Source organism: Dromaius novaehollandiae, chromosome 10, assembly GCF_036370855.1.
Source record: "Dromaius novaehollandiae isolate bDroNov1 chromosome 10, bDroNov1.hap1, whole genome shotgun sequence".
Taxonomy (NCBI): Eukaryota; Metazoa; Chordata; class Aves; order Casuariiformes; family Dromaiidae; genus Dromaius; species Dromaius novaehollandiae.
The window spans coordinates 2,968,650-2,982,931 of record NC_088107.1 but is presented as its reverse complement, the minus strand read 5'-3'; the positions used below and the strand labels follow the sequence as shown (position 1 = coordinate 2,982,931).

Here is a 14,282-nt window from a genome sequence, read left to right as displayed (position 1 = left end):
AATGAAAGCTATCCACTTAATTTAGTACCATCTATCTTAGGTGAATCTATGTTGTATTTTATCCCATTTTCCATTTAGCTCCAGGCTTTTAGCTGTCTTATTTCCTTCAAAATGTATTCTATGATGTTTATATTATTGAGATTGGAAAAACAGGCCTCTAGCTTTGTGGGTTATTTTTCCACCTTCTTTAACAGCTACTATGTTTGCTTTTCTTCAGGCACACAGTACCATGTTCAATCAATGAACTCCTACAACGGAAGGAGGCTCTGAGGAGCCAGGCAAAGGCTACGTGTCCTTGAGGGTCAGGGAAGAATGACTGACTGACTGACCACAGCTATTGCAAAGGAAGCTGAATTTCTCTCAACAACAAGGGAAACGGAGAGTAGCCTTTGTTCTAGATCAACTGGCTACGCCAGCTGAGTGGATCAACCAGCTGTGTAACTGCTTGTCCCTGACTTATCAAAAGAATGCAAATATACGTGTTCCTGAGTTAGCCAGGCCAGCATGGGGAGTGTGTACACGGCTCAGCCCAACAGGGAATATAAAAACTGAACAACGAACGAAAGAACTTTGAAGAGAGCAACGTACTTGAGCTGGTTTTAACCCATGCTTTCCTTCCTGGTGACCGGGGACACCTGGTGCTGTGAAGGTGAGCATATTACAGAGACCAGTAATGAAATTGTGATAATCGTGTAAAGTATTGTGATTCAACTGTATATTGTCATTGCTACAGTATGCCAGGTGTAATCTGTACTTGTATCCTGATTTAAGTGCATTGCTGTATCTCTTTGCTAAATCAAAATTCTGCGTAACTTCAAATAACATCAAATAAGTAAATTTTATATTAGGCATTAAACCCTCCACTTGTGGCATATCTAAAAGAACCTGGTCAGTGTGTGTTGTACTCTGACAAGTACCCCATTTTCCTTGGTGAAATTCATCCACAAATCCTTGCTATCAAGTCAAATTTCATATGCCACAGTTTCAGAACACTGCTGGGAGATGATCTGGTTTCTCTTATGTGAACGTCCTAATGTCTTTGAATGTTGTTCCTACCTCAGTTGTGGTTATTTCTAAACCCTCAGCCCCATTACTGATCCTCTCTTTGACCCCACATTCATCATCCTTACAGAAAACTGGAAAAAGGATCCATTCAGTTTTGCAGACACCAGTCTCCTACTCCACTTCTACCAGTGCATGAGGATGCCAGCCTCCTACTCCATTTCCACCAATGCATGGCTCTCCCATCTTTCTCTTTTTACCTATATAGCTGAAAAACACTTTGCTATTTGCTCTACTATCCTCTGGTGGGCATAACTCAGCTTGTCTGAAAGCAAATCTCACTTTATCCCTAACATATCCTGACTTGTAAGACATAGTTCTCTCTGCCATTCAGTTCCTTTTTCTGTTCCTTAAAGATGTCTACTTATTTCTACTACCTTTCCCTTTTAAAACTAATATGAAGTTGGCTCTGGAGTCCCTAGCTACAAGTTTTTGCTTCTTGCTTAAGTTGCTGAGTCTTGACAGTTTTCTTAGAACTTGGACTTCTCGGCTCCTTTCACACTAAAGTTCCTGAGCTTTCCAGGCCAAAAGACCTTCCAAAGTAATTCACTTAGTTTTAAAAGTTTATTCACTTTCCAGAGATGTGATTTTTTGTTTTTACTTCCCTTGGATTTCAGTGAACCAACTGGTCATTATTCAGTCTGAAGTTATTTTCTATGACTGGCTCATTTATTCTATCTTCTTTACCTACCAATACCATATCTGAAATAGTATTTTCCTGGTTCAGTAATCTGTTGGCAGGAATATCTACTATTTCAGTAACACTTGTTCTCCAGAACATATCTGGGAAATTAAACTTGGAAATTATATATGTCCTAGTAGTATTCCTCTCTGTAGTAACATTTGACAGGCCTCTGTATATAGCCAAATCAAGTGCTAAAACTGTAAAGCTGATTCTTAGCACAATATCACTAGAAACTTTCAGCAGCCTCTCCCACAGTGATTTTGACCCAAACACATCTTGATGCATCTACATTATCTTGTATTTTTCTTAAGCCTATCATAACCCTACAGCATAATGCTACCCTGTCAGCTTAACTGTCTTTTCTAAATCAAGTATAATAAGGTGGCTCTGTGTATTTTATAATCATATAATTACAGAATTCTATTCAAGAGTCTGCGCTTTCAAAGATTTAAATAATGTCTCTTAGCACCCAGCATGTGAAGAAATCCTTAAAAATATGAACCAAGTATGAACTGAAGTAATCTTGCCTTCCTAAGTATGCTTGGGACCTAAAACAATAGCTCTGCCTAGTATCAGTTTCTCATAAACGGAGTGAACTGGTTAGGTCCATGGGCGCAGCCAAATTGCATTCACTATTACTAGGCTGGGAAATTTAACTTTAAATTTCCCAATACAGAAAAAAAATCATCTGACTCGCAGCCTCCTTGCAGCTCTCTTTTTCCCCCACAAAAGAACTCATCAGGTGCAGACACGGGGCTGGCTGTATCTGACTGCCTGCTGTCAGGTTTCCGAAAGGCCCCCACGGTTAGTTCCCACATCATATGACCGGACTCAAATCAGTCACAATATCAGGGCAAAGGCTGCTCCACCACGCATGGCGACGGAGGCCTCCATTTTATTCACCTGGCAGGTATATGCCTCGTCCCGTGATGTGGGAGATTTGGTGGCATCCAGCCTTTGAGCACCTAGTTGGTTGAGGATCTCATCTGGCATTGAGTTAGCTGAACTGCTCTAAGGGAAGTTTTAACTTTGATAAGCTGAGGACAGCCTCCACAAGTATGTTTTGATCAAATCATATCATATTTATATGACTGCATAGTGCAACAACATTTTATAAACATGACAGGAAGGAATACTATGTTTTGTGAATGTAAGTAAAACATTTCCACTAAGTCTAGGGGAGTTTTGCACGCACATGAAATACAAGATCAATCTGTTACAGAGTTTTGACATACAAGGACTTTATGTTTATGCTTTGGCTGATGTTTAGCATGCTGCAGTGCAGCAAATAGAAAAGTGTAGTTGAGCTGTCATGTAAGATAATTGATTTTGACAAGACTACAAGTTAATTCATCACTATTTTGCAACTTATTTGGAAATTCTTTGCAGCAGTGTCCCAGAGGACAGCATGTAATCGCTTGTAAACTGAAATTAGGTCCAGAGTTAAATATCATTAAATCTCAGGTACAGCCAGAGCTCAGCATGTGACTACTAATGCGTTACCTTCCCTATTACAACAAGGACACAATTGTAGCAAAGGTTATGAGGATTATTGCTCAAGTTGCAAATTGCTTATAACTACAGAATTAAGTCCAGATAAATTTCCAGCCAGCCTACAAATGGGTATAAGAGAAAAGCCATTGAATGAATACCTTCAAGTCATTAATGTCCCCACGTACCCACAGTTTCTTGCATTCCTCTTGCAAAAAAAAAAAGTTAAACGAAATGAAATAAAGAGGATTATTAAAACTCATCTTTGTTTTAATATAAGCAAATTAAACCACCATTCAGGTTAACCATTCTAATGTTTTATTATAATAGAGTATAAAGGATTGGTAGGTATTTTAATATTGTATTGCAAAGCCCATGTTGTGTGACAGTTTTATTTGAGACTGTTAAATATTAATTGCTGAACAAAAGGGTGCATAAAAAATTATGCTGGATACAAATAATTCAGCTGCCCAGAACTAGAAGGAATATCTGTATATTCACCTTCTCCAAGTCACAGCTAATGAGCTCATTTTGGCTACGTTTTTGGGGGTCTAGATACTGATTTCTGCTAGAGTGAGCACACAACTGCAGTTAGCATTTGACTTACAGATTGAAGTGAAGGTACTCGGCTGGGCTACGATATCACAGCCAGCTTTGTACCAGCAATGCGAGCCTTGAAATGGCAGTGAGGAGCAGGCCCTCCACACCTGTGAGCACTATGCAAAGCAGGCTGCAGAAGTGGCATGAATTTACTCCACACTTGGCAAACACAGAACTTTTGCCTGTACATATTTTGACCCCTGACATGCAATGAAAACTGCTTCACCAGGAACTTAATTGAAACTCTGCACTAAAATCCACCGTGCTTTCAAATAATCAGTACACTACAGTCAGAAGAACTCTTTAATTTCACTAATTACTTTTTAATGATCATAAGTAAACAAAAGACACAAGGTAGGTGCCATGTGCCAGGAGACTCAGTGCAGTATATGGTCAGAGTTAGAAACCTAATCATCCCCACCTGTTCTCAAAACCTGCCAGCATCTGAGATTGGTTTGGGTTCAATTTCTAAAGAAATGGTGATTCTGCTTATTCTAATTAGGCTTTTGGAGCAGGGACACCTGTACTGAAAAGCTCTCAGAAACTGGGCTCAGATGGTGACTATGATGCTTTTCAGAAGCAATCAGTGATTTTGTGGAAATAGACCTCTGTCCATTACTATAACTAAAGTGAATACAACTTTTCTTGTGTTTCATAGACTCCTATTTCCTAAATTTTTCAAAAATGCCTCATAAACCTTTACGCATGTCTCTTTTTTCTCCCCCCCTTCTTCTTTCCCTTGATTAAAATAGAGTAGAAATATATATTACAGAAATGGATTACTCAAGACCCCTGGAGTGTCAGCCTGGCATCCTTTGCAAACATTGAATTCACTTAAGACAAATCACATTAAATAAGTGCTTCTGATTGCCTGTCTCTGTTTCCCTCACATGATATGCGCATCCACAAGTACCTCAGTCAGACCCCAATGTGACACCAGTGGCACTCTTGGCTATTTCCACTTAAACAATGACTCAACTAAGAAATTAAGCACATTGAATAGTTATTTGGGTTTATAGCCTGAAAAGAAAGGCTGCTGCTTTGAAATACATTAAAGGAATCCTTCAGTGACATAAAACTGTGTTAAAGACTACGGGCCAGGCGACCTCAGCAGCACCAGGGCAGTCTAGGGAAGATGGGGAATAAGAGAGAACTTGAGGTACAAAAATCCTGCCACTGCTCTGCTTGAGAATCATTTAGTCACTCTGCTGCAACATGTTACTGTTGGTAAAACCATAGGTGGCCCCTTGAAACCCACTTTGCCCCCTACCTAGTGGATAACTTTAATCAGGAGAGCAGCTCGCCATGCAGAGCTGCAAGCTCAGGAGGCCTCTGAAAACACAAGCTTTAGGCAGACTGATGGTGAGAGAAGGTATCTGACCCCCTTCCCACCCAAGAATCAAGTGGTACTAAGTGGAATAAAGGAGGGAAATAAAGAAAGAGAATAATAAAATCAGAAAATGAGGAAAAAATAAGATGGAAGGGAGAAGATCAGAGACAGAAAGAAAGAACAATGGGGACAAAACAAGTAGTCAGAGCCTGGGTCTGGCATGAAGGATCATCTCTCACCCTCAGCCTGGTGTGGTAGCCTCTCCTGACCAGGGTATTTTAGGAACCAGTGATACTAATCATGCCTGAATCGAAACCTCAGTTCCCTTCCCAGTGAGTCACCAGGGAAAGCTTACGCAGCTCTATGGCCTGTATGAATTTGAGAGACAAAAAAGTTTTAGAAATGTGACACTGTTCACTGTGACTTCGTTTTTTAATGAGATCCAGGACTGCACTCCTCAACTACTAAAACAAAGGACTGATTCATGTCTAATGTGTCCAGAGAATCACTGTGTTGAAAGCCTGACATAAAAGGGTGAATGAGTCAGGAGAAACCAGAAAGCCTCATCTAAGGTGCTACTCTATATTTACCATTAACTGTCAGATGTCCCTTTGTTAACAACAGGGGGCTGCATGCAAAGCCTTCTGCTAAGAGAGACCTTGAAAAGTCTGGCGGCATCATCGCCCCATGTGTTACACAAGTTGTCCTTTCTACAGAATGCAAAACAATCCAGACTATGTGGAAGCTCAGTTTCTGGAATCGCAGCGGTGGTATCGGTGGGAACACTGCAAACAGACAAAGGACACAGAGGAAGCCCTTTGCTTCACGGTTTTGAAATGTAGCTTCATCCACAAGTTAGGCCAAGGCTAGTACTATTTTAATATCGAGTTATGCACCGATGTTTACCTCTCAAGATGAAAGTGGAACAACTAACTCAGACAAAACAGCTTATTTCTCTTAAAAACAAAAAACCAACCCAAATGTAACTTTCTCTGTACTGTATGTTCTTTTCTGGAGTTTAAAAGCTTCTACACATTTACGGAGTTCTAGTACCCTTGTAACTCTGACCTACTGTTGAGTTTTTTGTTATTTAAATCTTATCAACACAGTGAATAACTGCAATTCATTTCAGAAGAACTGTGCTCTGAATTAGAAAGTTAATGTACTGATTAATTTACCTAATTACAGTAAAACAAACAATCCTGCAACGGAGGCCAGTCTGTTCACTTACTTAAAAAGCGATTACACTCAGCCACTGCACAGACAGGATCAGCTGCTAGATATCTGAGGCCTGGGCCACTATAAAATTTTAAACATTTCTTCTGGTCATGTTTCTGTTTTTCAAGTCTGTCTCTGCTGAAATATCACAGACTACTTTGACATTTAATTTCCATTTCTGTATTGAAACCGGGAAAATACATGGCTCTAGAGGAAGACACTGAGAGTGAAGTAAACACAAGCTAATCAGTCATACAGTAGCAGGATGGTAGTGAAAATGTTTCCTATGAGCAGTGTACTAGAATAAAGTTCACTCTGTGCAGAAAGCTCACACCAGATCCGTTAACTACCCAAATCTCATTTAAGAGCTGGACCTGAGCCCCATTTTGGGACCCCCAGTGAAATTTAAGTGGTACACGAACCTCCTTAGTCTCCTCACAAAGGACTGAGCAGCACTCTAAATGTTCCGCTGACAGACTTCCACAAAGGTATTGTCTCCCAGACAGCATACTTCGAAACATGTGTCCCTCCCGCACCCGCTCTTCATGGAAGTGTAAGAAAAAAAATTTTCAGTATCTTCAGTAATGAAGAAAAATAGAATTATTAACCTAATTCAAATTTAGTATTATTTTAACTTGCCTTTCCTGAATGTTAGAAAATGCTCATTTCCTTATACAAGATGTATGATGAATGATGTAGGTACTTATGACGATCATTGCTTGTTTTATTAAAGAAAATATCCAAATTCTGTAAAGAAATGTGGAAATTTTATGTTGTACAAAAAGCACAAGAAGCATCATGGAGAATGGTATTGACAGAGTCCAGCCTTCTCTTGATTAATACTGGTACCCAACACTGGCATCCAGCTTTATAATTTCTATTTTACTTTAACATTTTATACTCGTACTCCTATTATTTAATGTTTGAAAAACCTATAGTAAAGGTAGAATTTGGACTTCTATCTTCAGCAGAACATTGTGTGGCAGCCTTTAACTGCAAATTAGCAATGAAGCCATGTTGTATCTTAATTTTAGGGACTTTCTGGCTAAGAAGACAATCGGAAGGAGCGTCTTCTCAAAAGGCAGTCTTGTTTTTGTATTAGAAACAATTGTTTCTTATGACACTTTATCTAGACCCCAAAAACTAAATGAGAATTTTTTCTCCTTTACTTTTCAACTTAAGAAAAACAGTTAGACTTGAGAAACATTTTGGTTACTCCTAAATTCCTCTTTCCAGTCAGAACTCCTTAACTGTTTAAGATGATATGTTTGATTTGTAAATGTTTTGAATCTAAATATAAGTATCCAGTGTAACAAATTTCTGATAGTATTATGTGAATACTAGGCTGGTTTATTTGCCAAGAGAGAATCGATGAACTTGGTATCACAGGTAAGTAATATAACAAAACAATTAAGAAGTTTTCTCCTCAAGATTCAAAAGTGAGGAAGAATTGTTCCACAAACTTATTCCAAGAGAAGACAATAACTTCATTACTGGCCATTTGTTTTTCAAAGTACTTAAAATCATTTCCATTTAAAAATAGTATTTTAAAACCTGAAAGACTTGCACAAGCAACCTACGAGGGCCTGGAGTAATTTAAAACAAATTTTTAATTCCTACTAAAAACACTGAAATAACTAAAATATTATTTCAAGAATCAATGAAATGAAAGAAGTTAGTATTATGACTTCTAGAAGTTGTTCTCAAAAATTACCAAGATAAAGAAAAAAATGACAAAATGATAGAATAATGAAGAATTACACTTCTAATGCAGATATGGAAAATTTAGCACATTTAAATATTTAGGAACCATGTATTTTATTAAAATCATCCTAAGTAGCAACAGAACCAATCCAAAATTAAGATATCTGAATCCAATGAACTTCATGAAGGAAGTGTCTCCAGTATAAGAGAAACCATGGCAATTTTGAACAGTACATATCTCTCTGACTTAACATAATGGCTCTCATCTTGACTCTGCTCATTTTATCTTTACTGAGTAAAAACAACAATAAAAGGCCAATTAGAAAACAACAGATTAAAAGAAACCACATAACTGAGGGGAAGCAACTCCCTGGTTTGGCAGTGCACTGCCACACTGACATCCGTGGGTTTTCAGAAACACAGATGAAATAGAATTTGCAAAGTACCTGAGAACCAGAATTCAGATTTAAGTTTTAATTTAAATAATGAAGCCTGTTATCCTACAGGTAGATCTGTGTTCTGTTTTGCTATTCTCCCACCATCACAATTCCAGCCCAATCTATCCAGCAATCCCTAAAATTTCATACTTCCTTGCAACGTCCCTCGTTCCTTTTCTCCCTGTCTCCCTTGCCGCACCCACGCAGTATTACTAGGTCTATCCCATCCCATCTAACCCCTGAAGGGTTAAAAGAGCAAAAAAGCTGGATCTTGTTCCAGTCACGCCGTGGACTGCGTGGCTGGCCTTGATGTGTGTGCTGAATGGTCATCTGACAAATTAAACAGAAGAAATAATTTTTGAGTTTGTTCTATAGACTTTCCCTTAACTGTGGAACTAACCTGTGTCTCCTTGCTCTATCCAAACCATACTTTTCACAAAACATGGAGGAACTTGATAACTTTGAACTCCCTACCAGCCTGTCAGCTTTGGGTGATATGATCAGTGCAAGAGAAATGACAGACAGACATCAAGATTACCTAAGTCTTCTTCTTCTTCTCTTTTTTTTTTTTTTTAGGTAATGAGGCTAGAATAAATTTCTGATGAGAACGGCTGTACCTACTATGAATAAAAAACCCAGAAAGGTTAAATATTGGGTTTAAACAGCTGATAATATCTGAGTTTTGATTGTCATTTATACCTGTATGAGTCCAAAGTAATTCCACTTGGGTAGTTTTAATAAAACTGTCATCAAAATGTGATCCAATGCTCTCACAAGAAGCAACATGTCCTTTATAGCAAGAGAGCAGATGAGGCAAAAGCAAATGAAAAGTGAAGAAAAATAAAACTGATCTTGCAGATCCAAAACAAAGTCAGGATAAATATTGATGTTGATGATTTCCTTTCCATTATCCACAACGTGTTTTTCCTCACAAACAAAGAAGAGCTGGTTTAATACCACCTATCACTCATATAATGGATGAAGCGTGAAAGGTGCCTTCAAGCAAGTTAGCAGCTTGGCTGTGCCTCAATTTGTCATAGTCATATACAAAGAAAAAATGCACCTCCTAATACATTCAAACGTTGCATCCTGGAAGAACAACCCAACATCTGGACATCTATAATACAGACTGCAACATCATGACTGTATGTCAAAGTAATTAATTAACAACATTTCCTTCTGCCAGTTAGAACACACATATTCACTACAGAACATACACAATATTTGATCTTATTAATTTAATAAGAACAACTATTTCTTCTGAAACAGTTTTCGTCTAGAAACTCTAATATCTCATACAAAGGATAGGCTCACCATTTCACAAAAGAGTAAATGAAATGCAGAGAGGGAAAGGGGTATGTCCAGGCTGACTCAGCTGTCCAGAAACATTTGGAAATTTACTGGTACCCAAAATCCATCCCATCAAGAAAATTTTCATGGCATTTCAGGATTTCAGAATGAGAACAACCCCATATATTGTTTTCATAGGCTCATCACAATATAGTTCTGCTCTCGTATGCTGAGGATTCCCATTGTCTTTTAGAATACTCTGACCTACTGCTTATATATTCTAAGCTTTTCCTCACATCTAGCAATTCAATAAGCCCCCTGCTTTGCTTCAGAGATCACTGAACTTGCAGGAATAAAATATTTTACAGAATCATAGAATAGCTGAGGTTGGAAGAGACCTCTAGAGATCATCTACTCCAACCCCTCTGCTTAATCAGGGGTCAGCTAGAGCAGGTTGCCCAGGACTGTGTTCAGTCAGGTGTTGAACATCTCCAAGGATGGAGGCTCCACAACCTCTCTGGGCAATCTGATCCACTGTTTGATCACCCTTACATTAAAAGAGTTCTTTCTTATGTTTAAATGGAATGTCTGGCATTTCAGTGATCTCAGTAAATTGTGAATCTAAGCACTCTGAAGAGGACTGGGACCCAATTGCTGAGGACAAAAAGTGATGAGAATGTCTCACTGGTCTGACAGAATGGTAATCCCTAAGAAATGCAGACTGGACCGCCTCCAACAGATTCTATGGAAAGTCTAAATAACAAGACCTTCTTCCCAATATACTTCTGAATAAACTCTGACAGAAACAAGCAATTCTTCTCCTGAGGCTGAAAACAAAGTCATCGGGCTCTGTCCTGAGATTCATATCCCAAGCTGTATCGTAGCCCCAGCAAATCTGGAAGGTAGGGAAGAATTACTACCCTCTACCAGTATCCCCAACCTAGAATCTGGGGAACAATCTTCCAGTGGCTGGAGATTGTCCTGGAAGATGGAAGTAAGATTTGCAGAACTGCTTGTATTTTCTTACTGCTGTTCCAGTAGAACTAGCTATTTATATAATTGGGAAGCACTAGAAGACAAGATAAAGCAGAAGATGAAGCAAAGGTCTTCTGGATTCCCAAGAATTCATCATGCTTTCAGTCACTTCCCTTCCCACCCCCCCAACAGCAAACTTTGCAATCCCTGTGGAAAAATGGACCTTCCATGGGCTTCCTCGTGTCTATGTTTTTACGCAAACCTGCCTCCTTCCGCAGTTTCATTTTCTAGGCCTTGATATTTATTTTGGAAACTACCACTTCAATCCAATTAAGTGAGATGATAGGATATCAGGATTTGGCTATAAACTCCCCTGTGATCAATTTTCATGATTTACTAATTCTGTTACATAAATGGGAACACTGAAGCTCTGTACAAAGATGAGGTTTAAGCAGACATTAGAAGGGGTAAGAAACCCTCACCTCTATTCTTACCACCAATGTCCACTATTTCAGGTTTTAGCTATTTCTACTAAAACATGAATTTCGCAATCTAAAGCTATCCTGCATTTGATATGCGTATTTTTAAGCATTCTGGCCAGGGTTCATATAGCCTAGCAGTCTCTGGCCTCTACATGAATAGGCTCTGGATGATAGACATAGAGGACAGTGAAAAATGATGAACTGCAGAGACTTGATTGTTGAATGACCACGCTCCAGGATCAAAGAACGAGTGTTTTATCTCTCTTCTTTCTGGCTGATGCCCACGAAGATCTTCTTGGTATAAAATACTCTCACTAGTATTACACACATCATTTCTATGTGGCATTTACCATTGTCCCTAATGGGGACTAGATCCATCTTTCACAACACACAGCAAAACTGTGAAGATGGCTGAAACTTAGTATTACAAAGTAGCTTTGGATGAGGACTCATCTCACACACTTTCTCTTTTTCACCTTTCTTCAGTGCAGTTCCCATAGTTCATTAAGCCTGAGTCTCTGTGCAGCAGTAGGTGTCTTTTTATTCTGTCGCACAACCCAGAATCTCAACATTCATCCTGATTATCTTATTCTACTCATCTTTTAGGTCAGTGATCATATTTCAAGCATTCTTGCCCTTACAAAGAGACTGATACCTAAATCTGTGATACCTGGGTCTCTTCCCAGCTTCCCTGAATAGCCTTCACCATGCTTTCTTCAGCAAGATTCAGTTCTTTCAAACTCTCATTTTCACTCCAAAACTTTCAAATATTCTGCTGGGTTAACATAGGCATGTTTAATAAATAAAATCCTTCTGCACTGAAGCAAGTCTTTCTGAGCTATAAAGAAATAACTGGAGGATGTGCTTCTTGTAGACTACACATCCAAGATGATCAAATGGTATAAGGAAGGGTTAAGACCGGAGGTATAAAATGTTTTCATGAGTACAGCAACACAAGTGAACTTCTGACTGTAGAAATTCTGGTTAATGTGCAAAATTTCTGGTATTTTACCTAACAATTTTGACAGTAACAAAATAAAAATTGACAATCGAAAACTGCATTTTTTTTGCTTGTAGTGCCCTTTCAGGCCAAGAAAAGGCAGTTTGAGCAGCTGAATGCACTATAACTTCCAGCATCCCACTTCAAAACATCATATTTAAACATTAAATAATGTTTACTGAAGCTATAATGCCAATGACTACTGTAAAATAGATCTTTACATTCATAAACACTTAAAAAAGCTTCTTTGCCAGCACCAAAAAAACCAATGCCTCTTTAACCAGAGCACTCATCTCTAACTCTTTCTTCTGCCAGGTTATTAACCACTAGTTCACAAGCATAAAATTCTCACTTTTCACTTTTCTAAATTGTCTGCATGATAAAAATTCATCAGCATTTGAGTTTCTCCTGTCTGAGGCAAGTCACAGCACACCAAGGTTTGCTTCCTCTTTTTCTGCTTTTCCTCTTGTTCTCTCATATCCACTGTAATTTTCACACTCACTGCCCTGGCTCTGGTAACCTCCCCTCCATGGCCATCTCTATCCCCTCTCCTTCAACTTCACCTTCTTATTTCAAAAAACTTTAGGCCAGGCATAAACTTTAGGCTGGACTTAACTTTAGGCCATAGTGTCAGCCAATGACTGCCTGCTTACAAGTTGGTGAACTTCTTGGTACCTCACATGCAGCGTAGCATTCATCTTGCAAGACTCCTGAATTCAGCGATTTACTGTCTGCAGTCCAGTTATCTGCCCACTGGGCGACTTTCCCATCCCTAGCTGCTTCTGGCTCTCATCTCACCTGTCGCTTGCTTCCCATTTGGCCATTACCCCCACACACATACGTTCCTTCTCTGTTATGTCTCAACCTATATTTTACACTTCTCTTTCTTCTGTGATTTTGTACATATCATCTTCACTCTGTTCTTCCTGGATATGGTCTCTGTTTGTAAGTATATGTTTGTAAACTGTGGTTATGCTATAACAATCTCCTCTGCAGTGTCAGGCATGATGCTAGCACACCCTCTGTTCATTGATTTCCTTCGGTCACAACACGTTTCTTCATTGGGCTTTTCCTTACAGACAGCCGAGGGACCCTGTACATTCCCTGCCCAAAGGTAGATTAGCAATGAGAGCAAACTGCTCACCTGTGAGCTGTGGTGTGAAGACTCTGCTCTGCCAAACCCTGGGTTTACAGTCAGACACGCATTTGTTAAGTCTTCTGCTATTTCATTATTTTTCTCTCCATCACTGAGGCAGACAAGCTGATTCAATAAACATTCATTTCACTGGCAACATGGTATCTTCTCCTGTGGCAAATTTTTTTCAATGTTTTATAAGGACTACAGAAAAATAGGAGGATATCATCTGAGGAGTCTGGGCGGCATTTCCATGAGCATCTAATTCATCTGAACAGGATTTCTCTGCGAGGAAAGTTTTCATGAAAATGTTTCACTCTGAATGTATGCTGTTGCATTTTACAACAGCACAAGCACAGGACAAAAGAAAGAAGGCTACTCCACGAAACTTTCCCATTTTACAAACGCTTAGGCTCATTGTGGGCTACTTCTGGCATTCAAAAGCTACTAAAAATGCAAGTGATTGCAAGGCTACGGTAAAAAGAAGCTCTAAAGAAAAATTTTACCAAAATTTTATCTGTTCAGGAGTACATTTATCTGTAGCTTTCACGCTTGAAAAGCTCTCTCATTCATACAACACAAGTATTTCACTGACATAGAAATAACTTTCATGAAAACGCTAAGTAACAGAATGCTTTAAAATATCCTCTTACACCCATTAAGAAAAGGAGTAAAACAGCATTATAATTCTCTCACTTTAAACAGTCATGCTGGATCATTTCTGCATATTCCTCTGTGGATATGAAGGTAGGATCACCACCTCTCTAAAGTTAGTAAAGCAGCCTCTAGGCTGCATTTTAAATGCAACCCACCCAAGGCACCAACACTAGCCACACTTTCTAGCCTCACTTATCTGTAACAAAGATATTAACT

General features: G+C 38.9%; 1 protein-coding gene and 1 long non-coding RNA gene across 2 annotated transcripts in view; one reads left to right on the top strand and one right to left on the bottom strand.

Annotated features, from left to right (window-relative positions):
- Positions 1-14,282, bottom strand: part of MEGF11 (multiple EGF like domains 11) — a 298,039-nt gene that overhangs the window by 155,559 nt on the left and 128,198 nt on the right. The gene's annotated exons all lie outside the window — the stretch shown is intronic.
- Positions 505-14,282, top strand: part of LOC112996298 (uncharacterized) — a 43,002-nt gene continuing 29,224 nt past the window's right edge. Inside the window, exon 1 of the long non-coding RNA XR_003262394.2 lies at positions 505-649. This is a non-coding gene — a long non-coding RNA (uncharacterized LOC112996298). The remainder of the gene's footprint in view (positions 650-14,282) is intronic.